Source organism: Symphalangus syndactylus, chromosome 5, assembly GCF_028878055.3.
Source record: "Symphalangus syndactylus isolate Jambi chromosome 5, NHGRI_mSymSyn1-v2.1_pri, whole genome shotgun sequence".
NCBI lineage: Eukaryota > Metazoa > Chordata > Mammalia > Primates > Hylobatidae > Symphalangus > Symphalangus syndactylus.
The window spans coordinates 106,438,995-106,462,257 of record NC_072427.2 but is presented as its reverse complement, the minus strand read 5'-3'; the positions used below and the strand labels follow the sequence as shown (position 1 = coordinate 106,462,257).

Below are 23,263 nucleotides of genomic sequence, written 5' to 3'. Positions count from 1 at the left end.
TATACATTGCATATATGATACATATACATGTATATGTGCATATATACATTCAGCTATATTTAGAGAGTGAGAGAGAGAAGTATGTGAAAACATATTCAGTTTTTGGGGGGCAAGATGAGAATATTGATTAAATGATTTTTTTGTTCATTTATATTTTACTTTTCTTAAAAAAATCAAGAAAATGATATAAACTATCTCAAATAATATTCTTTTATGATATAGTATCGGTTAACATATTCCCTATATACATTTATCTTATTCAAATTAATTTTTTATTAAATATACAAACCTGAAGACATAATTGATGACAAATATTATTTGCTTATTTCCTTATGGATATTTGGATATCTGCATTCTGTTTGTGATATAATGCATTTTACTTGGTTCCTTGATGTCAACCAATTCAAAAATGGAACTAATATGCAGAAAAGGTAGATTTTTGATTAATCTACTTAATTGATAAATTACATTAAAAGCAATATTAACAAAAAATGAGGCCAATTTTTTTGAAGACAGTTGTAATGAATATATAGGAGTGGAAGGTAAATAAACTTCAGATTTACAATCAGGAATTCTAGATGACCATAAGCTGCTTACCGGACACAGGTGGCTGTTTTCTCAGGAGAGCATTTCATAATAGGTTTTAAATGAGGAAATGGGAATCGTCAGTTTTAGATACTTTTGAAATCTCACAAGTGTGAAAGCCTTCATACATTATAACTGAAATAATGAGAAGTGATTAATAAATGTCATTGACTTAAATGAGTTGCCAGATGCATCTGATTCTCAAGTGAGCACGAAAAATAAAATGCAAAAAAGCTTCATAAAACGTGTCATAACACTTTGTGATAATTTATGTTAAACCAGAGATGATTCCAATTTCCAAACATAACGTAATTTTAGAAACCTAAGTTATTTATTTGCAGAATATAATCAAATTATATGTTTTAACATTTGAAAAATTGTATTTTTCTTCTGCCCCAAAGTAAAATTAGAAAAAAAGACAACAAAAATATGGATAAAATATAAAAATATCTCATTTGAGTTAACAAGGAATAGAATGGATTATATACGTACACCATTTAAAATAAGTAGATTAAAAAATAATCCATTAAGAGAAGTTCATCTGTTCAGTGAGGATGTTTTTAAAATATTAATTTATCCAGCTACTCGGGAGGCTGAGGCAGGAGAATGACGTGAACCCGGGAGGTGAAGCTTGCAGTGAGCCAAGATGGCGCCACTGCACTCCAGCCTGGGTGACAGGGTGTGACTGTGTCTCAAAAAAACAAACAAACAAAAAAAAACAAAAACAAAAACAAACAAAAAAAACAAGCAATTTATTAGATTTTATTTTAAAAAGTAAGAAGCAACTTAGTTAATAAGCTATGCCATCATACATGTCATTGGATAGTCATTTAGCAAAGTTAAATTTTAGAAAATCATCTTAAAATAGCAAAATTTTCTTTTTCTATGAGAAACTTAATTTCTGGCAATAATTCAATATTTTAATATTTTCTTATGAATCTTTTTTAAATTTACAGAAATTATATAACCCATCCATAATAAAATTATATTTAAGAAATGTGAAAATTCATTCATTTTTCAAATCAGATAAATTTTAGCCTCATGTCAAATAAACATTGTGTCTCTCTATGTTCTTTAATATAAAAAAGGTTGTAGCATTTAAAATATCACCAAAGATTTTATTTTATTTTTTTATTGGTGATGCTAATGGAGGTTTTCTAATTATATCTGTCTTCCACTCCTGAAGATTCTGATTTATAGGTCTAGGGGAGTGATCTGGGCATTAGAATATTTTATATGCTCTATGGCTTATTTAAAGTGCAGTGAGTTTGAGATGCACTGTATTACTTGGTATTAATCAATATCTCCTTGCTTAAAAATACTTCTATTCATTCATCATATGTGCATATATGTATTTCTGCATATCTTTAGAATGCATCAAGTACAAGGCACTGTGTACTGTGAATAGCATACAGTGAAATAAAATATTTTCTTCAATAATACTTTTAAAACTAGCAGGAACTATAAAATTCTTTGGTAATTTTATCTACTCTAAGTGTTAAATATGAATAACTCTGAAATCTATTTTTTTCACAACAAAACTGGCTTTTAAAATTTTATTTACTGATTAATTCATGAGTATGTAACTTATTCTACCAGCACCCTGAACTCAAAATACCTTAAGCAAAACTGATCATCATCTTTCCTAAATTACTTATTCCTTCTGATTTCTCTATCTCTTTCAAAGGAGTGAATAAACTCTTCTTTTATTTCTTCCTTTATGCTGGCTGGAATATAATGATAGCTGAAGCTAGAGGAGCTGCTTTGAATGAACTGGTATTTAACAGAAACAATGCACCAAGAAGAAGCTGTATTCTCTATACTTTTCAGCAACATGCCACCTAGTTTCTCATTTTCAAAGTAAATCATGTAAAAATCCCATTTAACCAAAATTATTTGTTCTTGGTTGTCACTCTAATTTAAGCATAATTGGAACCAGTATTTATTGAGTATTTTTTATATTTTTGGCACAATTCTTTACCTACAATTAATCTTCTTAATTTGCCTACCAGCATACTATGTGCCAAGCAAAAATTCCATGCAAATTTCTATAACCATGGACCTTAGATTTTAGTTGAAAAAGATAGAAAATAAATAATAAACTTATGTCAGATAATGAAATATAGAATATACCTTTTATTTGTATGACCTTATGATAGATTATATATGTGCATTTATATATACTTATATATAATATATTATAATACTGTATTATAATATATTATATATTATATATAAGTATATATAAATGCACATATATAATTGTATATGTATATAATATATTATAAAATATATATTATAATATATTATAATATAATATATAATAATATATTATATATTATATGAAAGTATAAGTGCACATATATAATTGTATATAGTAGAATTATATCTATTTTCAAGCAATTCTATACTTTTACTGTTTAAATAAACTTAATTTGATGCTGTAGAAAGAAATGTGGGTTAAACCTCAGTTGTTAAGTTAAACCTCAATTGTCAGGTGGATGCAAAGGTGGATTTGCTGAAACCTATTTGCATATGGAGTTCTATGGCCGAAATGTGTCCCCCAAGAAGCAAGTGTTGGAAACTTAATCCCCAATGCAATGCTATTGGGAATTTGGCCTAATGAAATATGTCTAGGTCATAAGAGCTCCACCTTCATAAATGGGTTGGTACTACTTTTAAAAGGGTTTTAAGTCTTTGAGTTTAATCACTTTCTCTCATGTGTTCATTCTCCCTTGTCCTTCTTCTTTCTACCATGAGATGATGCAGCAAAGAAGGCCCTCACCAAATGTGGGCCTCTTGACCTATTACTCCCGACCTCCAAACTGTAAGAAGTAAATCTCTGGTTTTACTTCTTTTTTTTTTTTTTTTCCGTGTGTGTTTGGTTGGTTTGTTTAAGACGGGGTCTCACTTTGACGCCCAGACTGGAGTGCAGTGGCATAAACAAGGCCCACCATAGCCTCCACCTTCTGGGCTCAAGCGATCCTCCCACCTTAGCCCCCCAAGTAGTTAGGACTACAGGCATGTATACCACACCTTGCTAATTTTTGTATTTTTAAAAAAAACTGTTTCACCATGTTGCCCAGACTAGCCTTGAACTCGTGAGCTCAAGCCTTCCTCTGGCCTCTGCTTCCCAAAGTGTTGGGATTACAGGTGTGAGCTACTACGCCCTTACTGTTTGTTTGTTTGTTTGTTTAATAAATTAACCAGTCTCAGGTATACTATCACAGCACAAAATGGGCCGAGACAGAAAATTGGTACTGAACAATGAGGCTGTTGGTATGACAAATACCTAGATACACAGAACTTCTAGCCTCTAATGAATAGAACTTCTATTGGAACTTCTAGCCTCTAATGAATAGAAGCTAGAAGAATTTAGAGGAGCAGGCTAGAAAAAGCCTAGACACCCTAAATGAAACATTAAGGGTGATTCTGGTGAGAGCTCAGGAGAAGAGAAAAATTCTAAGAAATTTCTGGAATTTCTTAGATATTAAGTAGTAATGATCAGAATGCTGGTAGAAATACAGACAGGAAAGGGCATTCTAAAGAGGTTTCAGATGGAACCAAGGAACAAGGTATTGGAAACTGGAACAAAAGCCATCATCATATAGTTGCAAGGAACTTGGTGAGATTGTGTCCCTGTCCTGGGGTGTCATGGAAGGCAGAACTTAAGAGTGATGAACAAGGATATCTGGTAGAAGAAATATCTATATAGCCAAGCATCCAAGGTGCTGCCTGGCCTCTTTTGTCCAGTTGAAGTAAAATGAGAGAAGAAAGACATGATTTAAAGATGGAATTTATAATTGAAAGAACATTAGAAATAATTTTGGAAATTTTTAGCATCGCCATGTCAAGAATGAAAAGGCATATTTTGGATAACAAACTTTATGTATGGCCAAGCAATCCTTTGCCAAAGTGCCACAGATAGAAGAGATCCAGATAATATTCATCAAAACAATGAGGGAAAAAATCTCAAAGGCATTTCAGAAATCTTCAAGGCCTCTCATCACAGGCCCAAAGCATGACCTTGAGGTCAGGGTTTCCAGAGAGGTGCCCATGGGACCTCAGCATTTGCTGCCCTGCACCACCTCCAGTGTCTGCTGCCTGCATATTGGCACAATGCTCCTCAGTTGCCCTTGCCACAGCTCACCTGGGTCCAGGTGCAGCTTGGACAGGCACTCCAGAGGGTGCAGGCAGCGAGCCTTGATACATGAGAGTGTTGCTAATTCTGCAGGCACACAGAGTTTGGGAGCTGTGGGGCGTTGACAGTCTTCACTTAGATTTCTTGCTTTCTTTTTGTTAAGGCTACTCAAGTGAAGCAGTAGAAGTGGACAAGGAACAAAAAAACTGTAACTCATTGTAGTCAATTAGTTGTAAATAACCCTGCACTCAGACCAGCTGTCTCCGTCTAAATTTTAACATATGTTGCAGACAGCCTGGTGGCGTAGGCTGAAACTTGCCACAGGAGCAGAGCTGCCACAGAGAGTAGTGCATAGTGGATCCATGGGAACCAGGCCAACATAGTCTCCAATAGCCTCCTCCAGCTCCTAATGGGGCTGTGGGAGTGGGACCAGCACTAAGACCTCAGAACTGTAGAGCTATGAGCATGCATTGATAGCCAGAGAGAGCCGCTGTCAGGAGATTCCAACTCAGAGAGAGCTGTGGCATGGGCTGAGCCATAAGGGTGAGCCTGCTTGAGGCTTTGGGGGCCAAACTCTCTCTGGAGTCTACCCAGAATGTGGGATATGTAGTCAACGAAAATTATTCTGAAGACTTACGATTCAATCCTGTTTGGCCTATTGGATTTGGGACTTGCTTAGGACTAATTACCTCTTTCTTCTTGCTAATTTTCCCCTTTTGAAATGGGAACATGCTTTGCTATTGTATTTTTGAAAGTAGACAACTTGTTTTAATTTTACAGACTCACAGCTGGAGAGAATTTGTCTCAAGATGAATCATGTTTTGAATCTCTCTCATGTCAGATTTAGATAACTGTTTGGACTATGGACCTCTTAGTTGATACTGGAAAGTGTTAAGATTTTGGAGACTATTTAGGTGGAATAAATGTATGTTGCATGTGAGAAAGACATTAATTTTGGGGGCTGTGGTGGAGAGCTATGGCTTGAATGTGTCCCCTAAGAAGCATGTGTTGGAAACTTAATCCCCAATGCAACAGTGTTGGAAAGTTGGGCATAGGAAAAGATGTTTATGTCATAAGGGCTCCACCCACATGAATGCATTATTACTGATTGTTAAAAGGCTTGAGGCTGCAAGTTTGATCTCTCTTGTACACAAGCATGTGTGGTTTCTTGCTCTTCTGTCTTCCACTGTGGGATGGCTCAGTGAGAAGACTCTAACCAGAGCTAGGCCCCTTGACTTTGAACTTCCCAACCTCTAGAGCTGTAAGAAATAAATCACTGCTTTTTAAATAAATTATCCAGTTTCAGATATTCTTTTATAGCAGCAAAAAATGGACTATGACATGGAGCTTTAAGAGACATCTGATAAAAATAAAATTTAAGTGAAAAAGTGGGCAGATAGGATGAGAACCTGTCCCATGAAAAAACCCTGGGTAGTTATTAGGTGAGAGAAGAAATTCAGAACACCGTGTCTTCACTCTATATGTGTACATCCTAGAGATGAAGAATTATAGACTAAAAAAAAAAATCACCATTTAATTATTTTGTATAACAAAATGAGACACTACCATCACTTTTTGAGACACTTAAATCTATGTCAACCAAAAAGCAAAGCGCAATTTTTCTTCCCCATGCAACAGAACATCATATAAATTCAGCCCTGTGAGGGCCCAGGCCATCTAATTACAGCATTGCAGCTATCATAACTAAGCCAAGTATCTCAGGAGAAAAAAAGCCATCTGTTTCTAGCCACACAGATTTGCCCCATGCTGTTCTCGTGATAGTGACTAAGTCTCACGAGATCTGATGGTTTTATCAAGGGGAGTTCCCCTGCACCCAGTCTCTCTTGCCTGCTGTCATGTAAGATGTCCCTTTGCTCTCCCTTCTTCTTCCACCATGACTGGGAGACCTTCATAGCCATGTGGAACTGTGAGTCAATTAAACCTCTTTCCTTCATAAATTACCCACACTTGGGCATGTCTTTATTAGCCGTGTGAGAACAGACTAATACAATTGTCCTGTTGATATCACATGAAACCTTCATACATGTGATTCATATCAGCTTATATTTCTTCCTGTTCTACTCCACAATCTCCCATTCATCCACAGCCACTCCAACACATCTGCACACTTCTTTCAGGGACAGGAAAATTTTATCTGCTTTCTGCCACCATTTGCAGGCTGTAAGTAAGTGTAGGTTGTGGCAGTTGGATGTAGGAGCACCCTTACATGAGGAAAGATTAATAAATATTTTCTTTTAGTAGTAGTATTTTGTTTTATTCTCTCATTATTGAATCTATCATGTTGCCATGTTTACTTTGGTATGGCATGTTTTACCCTTGAGACATATATTCTCAGGAACTGGCTGTATCCACTGCTATATGCTGAAAGGATGGCACAAAATGTTTACTTGAACATCATATTTCTCAAAGGGGATTAATTTAACTCTCTTACCCAAGAGTCTGCACACAAAGGAAAAGGGAGGGCCCAGGGCAACACACACTGTTCAGCCTTCTTCATTTTTACCAGTTTAAATAGCATCATTTAAATCTGGAGATGGGGTTAGGAGAAGATGAAAACAAGTACCTAAGCTGTAACTTCCTGCACACACACACACACACACACACACACACACACACACACACACAATATATATATATATATAAATATATAAATAAATACATAAATATATGTATATATAAATGTATATATAAATATTTATATATATATTTGAATTAGCTTTTAAATTCATTTTATATTTCAGTGAATTTAAAAGCTAAGAACTTACCTTGTGTTTTCCTCTCTTCTTTGGTGTCATTCTAACACCTTCCCTGGGAGGTAGTTATCTGTCTTAATGATGGAATACAGGAAGATGGGGTAGAAACAATATCAATAACTCTTCGTCTCTCTCTCTCTCTGTCTCTCCTCTCTCTCTCTCTCTCTCTCACACACACACACACACACATTTCCATTCACACTTACTTTCATAAATATTTTAAGGTCAATCTTGTCTCTGGTCCTGGAATATGAGACAAACACTAAATTTTCCTTTAGTTGTGATTGAAATCTAAGTTTACAGTTACTTTTTAATAATTTGTTTACCTTATTTACCCTGAAACTTAAGTGAGCTTTACATAAGATAAAGAAGTCTCCAGAAATACGACCACCACATTTGGGTGTTTATGCCTAGAGCCAACTATGAAGCAAAATAATTTCTATGTTATCTGACTCACCCTGAGGTTTACGGAAATTTTTTCTTCTACTTATTTTTTCTATATTATCAACTCACACCTGAAATGATGTGAAGGCACCCTATTTGAGAATGAAATTTCTTGAAGACAATTTTCCCACAGGATATTTCAACATGGAATCGTCTGAGCAACTATATGAATATAACTATTACTTTGAGTGATGAAATGCCTGATAGGAGAAAAAGTATCACAAAAATATAACCAGCAGAGAGAGAGACAAAGAGAGAGGGAGAAAACAACCCTGTCAAACACAAATGCAACCCACATCCGAACAGTAAATCCAGATTTTGTTGAATGTAATTGTGGCCTCAATTGAAGTTGAACTCAGAATCCCTTACAACCCGTGAAGACAGAAGGTTGCCTTTATGAAGTATTTGTAAATACTTGGTAAAGCTAAAATTCATGTGAGTATTTTCTCAAAAGACAGAATTTCATCTAATAGCCATATATTTTGGAAGACAAAACTACTAGTATCAGGATTGTCATTTTTATGTTGCCTTGTCATGAACCATAAGGGAAATTCTCTTGCTTACTACTGATTAAAATAAAAGTCCTTTAGGACTGTAAATTTCTCTAGTAGAATACATCTGTACTTTGAGGAAAAAAGAAGTATATTTACATTGTATAATAATGTTTTTTTTTTTTTTTTTACAGTGGGAGTATATTCTTTTTCCAAAGCGTGTTGTTTCAAGCTTCAAGCCTGGGACTGGAGTAAGTGTAACTAGATTAACTCTAACATTATTAGTTTTTATATTAAATTTTTAAAAATTAAACCTGTGTTTAATCCTTCTAATTTTATTTTTAATCAACCTATCCAAAAGATCTGGTTGAACATATGTTATGATTTGCTCATTTTTATCCTACAATCTTTATTCCTTATAGTTATTTTTATAATTTCTGAAGTGAACCTCCTTTCCCCCTGGTCTTGCTGTCAGAATCCAACATCATGATAATTACAGAATGAGTATTCAATGCATACTTATTGGTGACAAAATTCAATGAGATAACCTTGCCTCAACTTGTAGATAACTTAGTTTTCCTACCACATTATTACGGTATTAATGTGGTAGATTTTACTGTGATTCTGACTTTAAATATAACTCAAATTAATAAATAGCATTTTATTTCCACTATTACTAGGCATTGACAATTTTTTTTACAGATTTTATTTACAACATCATCATTAATCAGTTTCTATATTTTTTTGAGGAGGAAGCCACGTTTATAAGTGCTTTGCAGCGAAAAACTATTAGAATCTATAAAAATTACCGCACCACAAGATTAGATTAGCTAGAAAGAGGTGATCTGGCCCTGGAATGAGGCATAATGACATAACTATATCTCACAAAGAAGGTGTCTACTGGGGTGTTGCCTGGGGCTTCTTTAGCACTTTCTTTGATTCAAGAACAGCTTTTTTTCCCCTCTAGAAAGCAAAAACAGACATTTCATCATAGGGCTATGGGATATCAGTTGCAATTTCCCTTTCCTAGAATTTCATTGTTGATGTTTCTGTATTCACCCTTTCAATCACATACATGTGGATTTAGATGTGTAAAATATGAATACAATTACATTAAATTAAATACATAACACACACGTACATGCACACACACATCCACATATGCACACACAGAGGTGTATACCTTTACGTGAGATGCTTTCCAAAGACTAGCAGAACCTGTTTTTTTTTTTTTAATTATTCAGTCATGTTTCATTTTACTTTTCTGTCATGAAGAAATTTGATTAACCTTGACATTGACCCTTCACATAATGAAGTTCAAGTTTTTGAACTTCAACTATAAAAACATATTTTAAGAATGAATAGCAGTGCTGAGACACTCATATCTTCCCAGTGGCTCTTCCTGGCTTTATTATGTGATAATTATCTGTTTCTTAGATAAACCTCACTTTCTTTAGACAGGCTAGAGGATCATTTTTATTCTCTACACTTTTCTATCATGGTAGGAATAGGCTGAATAAGTGAATAAATGAGCTAATGAATAAAAAAATGTGCCTTAAGATCTCTGGGTTCAGCAAATGAATCAAGCTCAATTAGGACCAGCAAAAATGTTTTAGTTAACCAAAATAAAATTAGAGCAAAAAATTATCCAATTCAGAGAGTTTTTAATGTGTTCTTTACATTTGTTTGCTTTTTTTTTTTGCATGCATATATATGTGTTTGCTGTGTATATATGTGTTTGCTGTGTATATGTGTTTGGTGTGTTTTTAATCATTTTGGGGCACACAGTGGTGGTATTCACTGACATACGATTCACAAAAAAGATGCAAAAAATGAATGATGAATATAATTAAGTTGTTATTCTAACGAAGAAACGTCAACATTATTTATTGCAAAGTAAAATAAACATGTTTTCAAAGAGCATACACAAATATGATAATATTATTTTTGTATCAACAAATTGTTTTTCAAACAGTACATTTTTCCTGGTCATATCATAACTAATATGGACCTAATCACAGATGTATTTGAGAAAGGGTAGAAATTAAAATAAGACAATTTCCAAAAAAAAAAAAAAAAAAAAAAAAAACAGTAAACCTCAATGATTCCTTTGTGTGTTTTCTTGTATCTGGTCCAATCAAATATCATGTTGTTTTTCTGGTTTTCAGTCTGATTATACAGCTAACGCCCTGCCAGTAAATAAATGAATACAAGCACTCAGTATGCATATTTATGAGCAGATATCAAAAGTATTTTCATTTTGTTTTTATAAATCTGATTCAGAAAAATATAAATTGCTAAAATATAAAGGGTCTAGATATAGCTCTTCATTTGAAAGAAAATATTACAAGTTTTGTTTTATAGTATTTTTCTGTTTAAAAAATATTATAAAAAATAAATTCCAAAAAAACCCATTATTTTATTTCATAAGAAAAGAGTAACTGCATCATTTTTACTAATGTTCATAAATGAGATTTTAAAACCAACAAATTATCCTTCATGTAAAATATTTTCATATAAATAAAAGTTTTTGTCATCAGTGCTTTGCTCCACTGAAATGGATATTTTTATATTTCTGATTTAAATTGGAAGTAATTTAATTAAATATTGAAAAAATAGGAAAGACAAAGAAGGACAGAAAGAGACAGAGACCGGATAATCAGGAAACAGGGAGAAAGAAGGCCACATAGGTAATTAGAGATATTTCTGACTGGGCTTGCTTATCCAAATGACAAGAATGATTTCAGCAATGGAATTCGAAGTGTTGACTGACTCAACTTCATAATTCATCTATTACTCTCCTAGAGGCAATTAGACTAGGAGTAAAATGACAAAGATATCTCTGTACTGATCAGTCTTCAAATACTGTAGTGCCTATGTTTTCTTACCTAGGAGCTTTGTGCAAGGTTGACAGTTACAGGCATTCTCTATGGCAACCGTAGACTACCTCGGTATATTGAAGAGCTCTCAAATTCCATTTTTATTTCCTTTCAGAGTCTCTAGTAAACCTGTTAACTCTGAAGAAGAGTTTAAACAAAGTTAGGTCTCCAAGTAAACTAAATTAGAAAAATATTTAATCCTCAAAGATTTAAGAGATGTCTAGGAAGTTTCCAATTAAGCATGTTCCCAAATCCTGAAACCCCTGATGTACCTGTAATATTTCCAGGTGCATGATGCACCTATTATCATGCATGTATGATTTTTCTGTTGATTATTGATGGAAGATGTGGATGTGTCTCACGCATCCTGCTTCTTCTATACATGCAAAATACTGTGAATGGAGAATGGAGAAATTTATTCTAGAATGCAGTGTGGTCATTCCCACAGGTGACTTTACAGAAATAAAATCTACCCTGATTTTCTCAGCAATGATCAAGCCAAATTTGAGGCATGTAAGCAGTCTTCAACATGAAACCTCCCTAAAACATCTTAATAAATGAAAATTCAGTATTTTCAGTGATTAGATGACAAACCATTTATTCTTTCTGCAAGTTCTTTCCAGGGTGTGTATGTGTGAGGGAAAGGTAGGTCTCTTCGGTATTTTCAGTTTAACAAATGGCAGTAATTATGCTGTCTACAATTTTATTGAGAACAATGAAATGACTTTAATAGATGAACAAGCAAGAGCTTTGAGAGAAAAGTGATCATTTTACACACAGGATTTCCTTTAATCTTTCTAACATATGAATTAGCTAGCATTTTTGTCTACATTTTCGCATAATTTTATTTTCACATAAAAATGTAGATTGTTATTGACATTTTCACATAGCATTATGTTAATTCATATGGAAATTGAGATCTGGGAGTTTTAACTTCTGTTTTCTGTTTTCATTATATTTCAACATATTCAAAATTTTGGTTCATTGGCGCTTTGCCACTTTCTTAATAATTTCCTCTGGTACAAGAAAGAAACTTAGTAGGTGAAGGTGAGATAAACAGCAATAAAAATACAGGTTAAGAATAATTAAGAGTTGCCTAAGATCATCTAGTAACTAAGTAGCTTGCCGGGTTTCTGAAACTAGACAAGCAGGCTTACATGCTAACACACATAAATTCTACATCATATTGTTGCTAGCAAAATAAAAACTGAGTAGACACAATGTTTATTTTATTTTAGGGCATATCTGCCATATCGCATATATTAAAATGTTATCTTATAGTTGATAGGTCAAAAATTGACCTATTCATAGTGTGTGTGTGTGTGTGTGTGTGTGTGTGTGTATCTCATAGGAAAACCAGTGAATCAAATTGTGGCTCTCAAAGTTATGGAGAGTGAGAATGTGTAAGTCCCCCAAATCCCTTGCCTTTCTGGTAAGATAACTGAGGCATATTCTACACTGACTCTCAGTGGCATCCAGAGGGATGAAGCCACGGAGCTGCCCTCGCGAGGACCCTGCTTATTAACCCATCTCTCATATTTCATCCCTTCCCTCTGCTACTTCCCACTCTTCTACCAGTGCTTCCCGGGATCCCTTCCTGAGCAAGCTATATACCTTTTATACATATATAAAAGGTATATAGGTATGTATATAAAATGAGTATTAAAATATATAGGGCTCCTCTTCAAGGCATTTAGAATCAAAATAACATAAAACCCCATTTGATAAAAAAGACATTAAGCAATTAGATTTTTCCTCTCTATCAAAGGGAAAGTAGGAAACACTCACTTTCACTAAAACTAACATAGACTCTGAAACCTAATGTTACAGTCTATTTTTGCTGACTACACAAGATAGTCATAAAAGAAAAAACAGAAAATATTAAATCCATGTAGCTAAACATAATATGCTTGGGGGTGGAGGGCAGAGAAAGAGCAGGAGGAGGACTGGTTATAAAAATAAGTAATGCCAAAGTGTGATTTTTGCTCCTAAGTGTCAAATATTCTAGGCTGTTTCCTGATATCTATTGTAAAAAAAAATACTGAATGTAAATATGTTGTTCAAGACCTGATTCTCAATAGGAAATGCAACACTCAAGCTACTTCACGATGATATGGAAGTAGCTTGCTCAGGAAGGGATCCTGGGAAGCACTGGTAGAAGAGTGGGAAGTAGCAGAGGGAAGGGATGGAATACAAGAGATGTGTTAATAAGCAGGGTCCTCGCGAGAGCAGCTCCGTGCCTTCATCCCTCTGGACGCCACGGAGAGTCGGTGTAGAATATGCCTCAGTTATCTTACCAGAAAGGCAAGGGATTTGGGGGACTTACACATTCTTACTCTCCATAATTTTGAGAGTCATAGTTTGATTCATCAGTTTTCCTATGATCAACACAAGCAGGGGCCCCAACAGCATCTGCCACAGAGACTATCACCTTTTCCCTCCCATCACCTGATTCTCCCACATCTATCTGTCTCCAGCTGGGAATATACCTTGTGATGTAACGGAGAAGGATAATTTAATTGTAACAAACAAGGAAACTTTCTACAAAGAGCTTTTTGTTCTTTTACTTTTTAAAAATAAATTGTATTGTGTATATTTAAGACATGCATGTTGCTATGTGACAGATAGATAATAGATAGATACTAAAATGGTTACTACAGTGAAGCAAATTAACATATCCATCATTTACATAGTTACCATTACCCATTTTTTGGCTTGTTTTTTGTGTTAAGAGCAACTAAAATCTACTTATTTAGTAGGAATCCCAAATATAGCACAGTTTTTAAAAAATCTATAGTCCTGGCTGGTCGCTGTGGCTCACTCTTCTTGTCCCAGCACTTTGGGAGGCCGAGGCGTGTGGATTGCTTGAAGCCAGGAGTTCGACACCAACCTGGCCAACGTGGTGAAACTCCATTGTCTAATAAAATTACAAAAATCAGCAGGGCATGGTGGCACATGCCTATAATCCCCACTGCCAGGGAGGCTGAGGTGGGAGAATCACTTGAACCCAGGAGGTGGACGTTGCAGTGAGCCGAGATCACACCACTGCACTCCAGCCTGGGTGACAGAGTGTGACCCTGTCTCAAAAAACAAAAAACAAACAAACAAAAAAACTATAGTCCTCATATTGTACGTTAAATCTGTATGTTTGTTCATTATACGTACCTGCTACCTTGTATTCTCTAATACATCTCCCTATTTCCCACCCCCTTTCACCTACTCCTGGTAACCGATTTTATTCTCTATCTCTGTACATTTGACCTTTTTTTAATATATTCCATAGATAAATGAGAGCATACAATATTTTTCTTTCTGTGTTTGGCCTATTTGATTCATCTTTGTTAGGGCAAATAGCAGGATATCTTTTTTTTTCATTGTATTCCATAGTATCCGTATACCTAAATGCTTTTATCAATTCATGCAACTAGAGACTCTTCTGTTGTTTTTGTATGTTGGCTATTATGAGTAATGATGCAATGGGCACAAGATTGCAGAAATTTTTATGAAAATTAAATTAAATTTTATTTTCTTTGGGTATAGACCCAGAAGAGGGATTACTGGGTCACATGTTAGTTCTATTTTTAATATCTTCAAGAACCTCCATACTGTTTTCTATAATGGTGACACCAATCTATATTCCCATTAAAAGTGTATGAGTCCGTTTTCTACACACCATAAGAAACATTTGTTATCTTTTGACTTTTTGATAATACCCATCCTAACAAGTGTGAGGTAGTATTCCTTAGTAGTTTGATTTACATTTCTCTGGTGATTAATGATGTTGAGTACCTTTTCATATACTAGTGGATTCTTTTTATGTTTCTTTGAAGAAATGTTTATTATAGTCTTTTGCCTATTTTTAATTGATAATTTGTTTTTCCACTACTGAAATGTATGAGTTATTTATATATTTTGGATGATAACCCCTTAGCATATATATGGTTTGCAAATATTTTTTTCCCAATCCATAGGCTGAAGTTTCATTTTGATGATAGTTTCCTTTGATGTGCAGATTTCTAGTTTGATTTAGTAGTCTCATGTATTATGTTTGCTTTTTTAGTCTTAATTTTTGGCGTGATATTTTAAACAAAACAAAACAAAACATCTTCAAGACTAATATCCAGGACCCTTTCTTCTATGTTCTCTTCTCATAGTTTTATAGTATCAGGTCTTACGTTGAGACATTTTATCCAGGCCCAGTGGCATATTCAGTTGTTATACTGGAAGATTAGTCATTCAAACCCACTCACTTTTATGTATAAAAGTTGTTCATAAATATAGTTTCTACCCGATTATTCTATCTTATAAAAATATAATAATTGAAGTTTATTTTAAATGTGACTTAATCTTGTTGCACACGTTATTATTAAGGGGATCAAGTACATTGCTATTTGATGAATAACAGAAAGGAAAATGACTTTAAATATAGATAAACAACAACAAAGAATCTTAACTAAATAGCATATAAAACCTCAACTATTATATGCACACAGGTATGTAAATACATATCAACACCCAAACACTGTTGACTTATTTTAGAAATATAATTTCAATGTAACATAAACCCGAATAAAAATAGATTAATATTATAGGAAGACTGAGCATCATAGACAAGAGCTCAATCCTAGATTACTTGAAAAATGTAGTATTATAAAAACAGTTGTATGATCTACAGAATGGTAGTTTGCCAATTGCTATTGTCTCTTCCAGAAATATTTGCTCTGATTGTATAGCAGCTTGTTTAAATCCAGGTATCCAGTAGTACTCAATTAGTGACTTTCAAACTCCTTGTTTATGATCCACTTTCACCAAAAATGGCCTATGTTTCCCACAGAGGATTATTCTCTAGTATTAGGTCCTCAGGTACTGGGTTTGCTTTATGAATACGGACCAAAAATGTTACATATTATTCATGATAAATTGGTTTTGTTTGTTTGGAAAGTTAAATGGTCAGAGAAACAAATGGCAGCATTCTTGCTTCCCAATCATTGTAAAATTTATCCAATAAGACAAGAACATAGTGGCCTTGCCTGTAAACTTCAATTATCAGTACACCAACATTGGCCCAACCCCCAGAGAGACCAAATATTTTACACTCTGACACGTACTCCTCTTCTGGCAATCAGTTTTGGCTGACATAATGAAATACAGTTAATCCCTGAACACGTGGAACCACAGCAGTTAACTTGCTCAATCATGCCTGTAACAATTCAATTAGCAAATCCCCATGGACATTCTGTACCTCAGAAGAATTATCCAGGGATATTTTTACTATGCCTGTTTTCTAATCACACTGGCAAATCTAACTGTTTGTACAAGAGAATATCATTGCCCTTGCCAAGAGGAAGGGTCAAATTTATTAACAATCCCATATGTCTACATTCATAAATTGTTATTTCATGTATGTGGTAGTGATTATGGTTAAGCAAAGGCTTTAAATCTTTGCTAGAGAGTAATAGTCAAGATCGTATTCTTTTTGTCTACTCATCCCAGAATGAATCTGGCAGAAATTGCAAACAATTACCAAGTCAGAAATAATCCAGATTTATAAATTAAGAAATGAGAGTCCACAGAAAGGTTAATATGAACCTAATTATTCACAAAAGTCTAAGGTAACAAGTCAGTAAGTCAATGACTCACTGTGGTCTAAGCACATGAAAACGGATACACAAAATGGAGGGTTAGTTTCAAAACAGTGCAGAGCCCAATAATATAGTTCAAAGCCTTCAAAACTATATAAGAAAAGGCAATTATCTGCAGCATTTATTTTTCCTGTTGACTAAACCCTATTGCAGAAATTAAAATAGGTCTGTTTAATTTGTATTGCTGCTTTAAGAAAATAAATAACGTTAGAGACTAGTATTATTGGATATATATTGTTCATTAGCACAAGAAAGAATAGTTATTTCACACAAAATTGATCCATTTCACAAATTTTTCTTTTTTAATAGAAAGAGTAACTTAAGTTTCTGTTATCAATTTAGTATCCCACAACATTTCTGACTTTTATAAACAATAAAATTATGTGCGTTCTTGTCACCCATTTATTTATCTTTCCCATATGTCCCTGTGCACAAAACATGTCTGGAGAGAAAGAAACCGCCACAATCAGAGTGGAGCTCGAAGAAAGGAGCAACTTTTCTTTTATTCTGGATACTGTTAAGTCCTTAATTTTTAATTTTACTACCTTTAAAAAGCAAATATTTTATCTGATAAATAGACTGCTAATAGACATAAAGAGCCAGATTTCTAACTATCCGGTATTTCAAAATTTACTTCAAACATGTTCCCCAAATTCTTCATTTAGAGAACAAACTCAAGCATCATTTACACCTGCATGTTAAGAGATGAAATTAGAAACAGTGTGACTCATATTATGTGGCTAAATTATTTTGGAGTGGAAATTACTTTAAACTCTAATTTCTTCTAACCAAATAGCCCAGTGCTTTGGCAGAGCACTCCATGCCATTTAATTTTCTTTCTTAGTGTTTTAAGATACCATTGTTCTCTGACTTTCATTATCAAAGGAAATGTCTACCTTTCCCAAACTCTTACAGAATGATAAGAAGATACTCCTCATTTTGAACATTTTCTCCTGAGTCCCAGGCCCTGCTTGACATTCTTCAAGGGCCCGGTGAATCTCCTGTTTACATGTGTGTGTGCTGTGTGTATGGGGTTGGAGGTGGGTAAGGTGAACAGAGAGAGTGGGAGAGACAGAAATCTTCCCTAAGCATCTTTATCTGCAAATAATTATTCTTCTAAACCCTTTGTCACCTTCACTGCTTATTAAGCTTCATAGTACATAAAATTTCAAGCTGGCTCTGTGTGTGTGTGTGTGTGTGTGTGACAGAGAGTGTGTATGTGTGTGTTTAATAATTCACTTTCTACATATATTTTGTTATTACTACCAGATTCAACTTTTAACTTTTCTTACATTCTTAGGTTGTTCGAACAGCAGTTAGCACAATGAGTTTTTTTTATCATAGGTGCTTGGTAAATATGAATCAATTGAGTAATTTTTAGGAATGGCAATTTTTCTATCTGACTGTCACAAGCCCCTACTCTCGTTTTTTCCATTTATGAAAAGAGATATTTAAGTAAGTGTCTTGTCGATCCCACCACACTGGTAACAGAGGACCCCGTAACATCAGCTGCACCATTCAGCACACTCAGGCATTATTTTCAAATAGCATCATAAAATATGCATTCATGCTCCGGGTTGTCCAGATAAGTAGTGGGATTGGAGGCTTATATGGATAGCACAGTTTGAAGGATTGGGACAAGTTCCCTGAGGAAGAATAAAGCTGAAAGTTGTAGATAATCAAAGATGAAAATGAAAATCCTTAGTGTTAACATTTCTAAAATCAAATCTTTGCATCGCTGGTACTTTGGGCATGTGAGTTTTCACATAATTTTTGTTTACTAAGTGAATCGGTGATTCGATTAGTTATTACTAACCTGATCATTAGTTATTACTAACCTAACCATTATTACTGCATAAAGTTTATGCACTAATTTGAGGACACATTCCTAGTACAGCTTTTTAAAAAATGTTTTACCATTTTATTTTGAAAGGATTTTAGACTTATAGCAAAGTTGTAGTAATATTACAGAAAGTGCTTGAATGGCATTAATCCCTCTTCCTCTCATGTTAATATCACATGTAAGAATTGTAAACCTAAGAAATGAGCAATGGTACAATACTATCCTCTAAACCACAAACTTATATTTGGATTCCATTACGATTTTCACTAATATGATTTTCTGACCCAGAATTTAATCCAGGATCACACAATACATTTAACGGTAATGTCTCTCATTTTCTTCAACTTATAAGAGTTTTTTGGTTCTTTTTTTTTATTACTTTGACACATTTAAAAAATACTGATCAGGTAAGTTTGGAATATCTCTCATTTTTTATTTCTGTGATATTTTATTATCATTAGTTTGAGGTTATTCATTTTTGGAAAATAATGTTTATTCTTCTCCTCTTAGCATATCGTATCAGATGGTACCTGATTTTGATATGCCTTATCTTTGGTAACCCATATTGCTTGGTTAAGATAGTGACTGCTAGATTTCTTCATCCTAAATATATTATTCTGACTTTTGTACTTTGAAGGAATGCGATATTCTATTCCTTCTTAAAGTTTTATCCACTGATTTTAGATCTATTGCTACATTTTGCCTTATAACTATTACTACTGTTGATGTTCACCTAGTGGTGATTCTATTTTTCTCTCATCTCTTCTACATTGATAGCTGAAATTATTCTGTAAAACAAACAAAGACAAAAAAAACCTTATTTATACCTATATTTTTTCTATTCTCATGCTGCTAATGAACACATGACTGAGACTGGATGATTTATAAAGAAAAGAAGCTTAATTGACTCACAGTTCCACATGGCTTGGGAGGCCTCAGAATCATGGAAAAGGAAGAAATGCCTTACATGGTGGCTGGCAAGAGAGAGGTTGTGTATGGGAGCTCCCATTTATAAAACCATCAGATCTCATACCATAAGAACAATATGGGGGAAACTGCCCCCATGATTCAATTATCTCCACCTGGCTCCACCCTTGACACTTGGGGATTATTACAATTTAAGGTGAGATTTGGGTGGGGACACTGCCAAACCATATCAATATCCATTTAGTTATTTATTCCAGAAAATAAAGTCTGACCTCTATTTTGATGTATATCACTGACTTCTTTTTGGGCCTCACCTCCCTTCTCCTGTGGCTTCACATATAGACAGGCAGATAAGAAGGCTCATGAGCTTGCACTTCCTGGAAAATCAAATCTTCTCTGTGGGAACTTTTTCTCAGTCTCACACCTTAGTATCATAATGACATAAGAGAGGCTAACTTTAATACCCATAAAATCTTAGCACACATATTATAAAGCTGAAAACATGGTAGAGAAACACCATATTGTAGTAGCCTGTCCAGTTTTCTTGAATCAATTATTTATATATTTATTTCATAAAATATAATGTATTTATTTTCTTTTTAAATAGTTTTTATTTTTAATTATTATGGATACATAATAGTTGTACATATTTATGGGGCACATGAAATATTTTGATTAGATACCCACTGAGAATTTTATTTGAATTTTTAACCCCATTACTTACATATACAGAAGATCTTCCAATAATGTGTTTCATTCAACATTGTTTAATTATAATATTGATAAGAAAAAACTTGATTCTTGATGGCTAAGGTCACTATCTTTGTGGAGTTTGCATGTTTTCTTTATGTCTTTGTAAGTTTTCTCTGGATTCTCCAGTTTCCTCCTATATCAAAAAGATGTGCTCTTTAGGAAAATTAGTTTGTTTAAATTTTCCCCCTCTGAGCGTGTGAGTGTGCCCGGAAATGGAATGGCCAGTGTTGGTTCCCGGCTTGTTCCCAGAGCAGTCATGATAGGCTTCAGCAATTTGCCACCCTAAACTGGAATAATCACATGAAAAAAAGAATAGAATGGATGAATACAATTTATTTCCAAATAAGTATTTTTAAGGCATACAGTATGTGATGGTTTATATGAGTGTCAACTTGATTGGATTGAAGGATGCAAAGTATTGATCCTGGGTGTATCTTGAGGGTGTTGCCAAAGGAGATTAACATTTGAGTCCGCAGGCTGGGGAAGGCAGATCCACCCTTAATCTGGGTGGGCAAAATCTAATCAGCTGCCCATGCAGGCAGAATAAAAAGAAGAACAAAACGAAGAATGTGAAAAGACTAGACTGGCTTTGCTTCCCAACCTACATCTTCTCCTGTGCTGGATGTTTCCTGCCCTCAAACATTAGACTCCCAAGTTCTTCAGCTTTGGGACTTGGACTGGTTTCTTGCAGTTGGCCCATTATGGGACTTCGTGATCGTGTGAGTTAATACTCCTTAATAAACACTTAATAAACTCCTATATATATATATGTATATTATATATATATGTATATCCTATTAGTTCTGTTCCTCAAGAGAACCCTGACTAATACACAATACTTATACAAATGCATAATAAACAATGTGGTATAAAAGCTCTCCACAAGCCCACCGTATTTGTCCTTGTTTTTGAACTGCCCAGTGATAGGAGGTGTTCCTTATGATTTTCCTTAGCAAATATTTATTCCTTGATCTAACTGATAGCCACTACAACCACCATCACTCACTTACTCACCAAAAATTTGGTAAATAATACCAACTAAAGAAAAAATCAAGTTTGTAAGTAATTAAAATAAGTTTTATTGGAAGTGTTACTGTGGACTGTAGACTGAAGCTTCTAGCCTGGAAACAGCCCTTTCAAGAGATTCTTCCAGACTGTTCTGCCACAGTGTTTCAGCCTCCTGCATATATACAGGTGGTGGAGGTTCAGTAAATGCAATATGATACAGAACTTGCTCTGAAGTTATAATACAGCAGAATCACAGCAAGGTTGGGGTCTGTTATAGATTACAGAGACATAACCACTCACCAAATCAGACATTATGTTGTGTGTAGGAAAAGGCAAGGACTAGGGTTACTTATTTTATAAGGAATATATTTATTAAGGCAAGAGGTGCATGGAATTGTGTGTTGAATCCTGTTTTATCTTCAAAGTATGTTTTCAGAGAGCTGCACACTGTCTCAAATTCAGGAGATTTACAAAATTTTGTAAGCAGCAATAAGCAAATATGGCTTTTTACATTTGTTACATTGTCTCACAAGTTTCTTCTTTTGCTCATGAATTAATCTCCCAGTTATATTTACAAAACCAACATTGATTGTGCCAAATAGCTAGGAAGGCTCTTTTCTAGGAAGGTTCATAGTCTTCAGTTGCGGTTGTAAGGAAGGAGGACTAGGTGCATATTTGCCTATTCATTGGAAAACATGCTTCGAATCACACATCTGTTTTGATCAGAATGACCTTTTTTCCCCCGATGTTGTCACTTCTGCACCCAAAATGACAACTCAACAGGACTATTGCAAGGATACTACAGATTCTACATAGAAGTACATACTTAGTATCATCAAAATTACATATTGGAAAAAATACATGATAACCGGAACATATATTTGTATTTTTTATTAGTTGTACTGTTTACCCCTTTTTATATCAATACTTATGAGAGACTTCCCCATAAAAATAAATTTGGACTAAAACAAATCATAAATATTTTTAGAGAAAAATGCAAACCAAAACTCTGGATGACAAAACCTTAGAATAGCCACAGTTAAAATTTGATGAAAGTTTTCAATTGACAAGGAAATTCGTTATTTCTATCACATGCAGCATTTTAAGATAATCAGAATCATGAATGAGGGCGTCACATCAAGACCAACACATGTTTAAAATGTTTTATAATTTTTTAAAAATATTTACATTAATAGCATATCTATATAACTATAATTTTAGAAACAGTTTAGCATAGCCATTAAAATTATAACTAACATTTGATTTTTATGACTTTATATAATTTTGGGACATTTATATCAATAACATACCCATAAATCTAACTGAAAGACCTGGTATAATTTATTATTTGATAATATTTCTCATACGATTTACCAAGTAAGTCTAATCATTTAATCCAAAAAACATACTTTAGAATTTTGATACTGGGGAAACCTTCAAAAGATGCCAAAAGGTTTAAAATGTTTGATGAAACACAATCACAGGTCACAGTATAAAAAAAAAAAAAAGTCAATTATTTAAACAGAGTCCAGAGTGGTAATCAAAATACTTCAAAAGCAATTGAGAAAGTTACATAGATGTAAAAGATGTGAAAACCTTAAACCCTTTAAAGCTCAGTTTTCTAATTAATCAAAAACCTAATAAAGGCAACAGAGGAAATTATTTTGATAAAACATGAAATCTTTGTTTTTAGGTCAGTTACCAAGAGGAAAAGAAAAACCTGAAGTGTAATTGTATCTGCTTTATATAATATTATATATATATTATATAGATTAT

The 23,263-nt window shown here is 34.0% G+C and overlaps 1 long non-coding RNA gene across 1 annotated transcript in view; it reads left to right on the top strand.

Moving 5' to 3' along the window:
* Window positions 1-8,622: 8,622 nt before the first annotated feature.
* The window catches only part of LOC134736840 (uncharacterized), a 51,343-nt gene continuing 36,702 nt past the window's right edge, over window positions 8,623-23,263 (top strand). Inside the window, exon 1 of the long non-coding RNA XR_010121213.1 lies at window positions 8,623-8,686. This is a non-coding gene — a long non-coding RNA (uncharacterized lncRNA). The remainder of the gene's footprint in view (window positions 8,687-23,263) is intronic.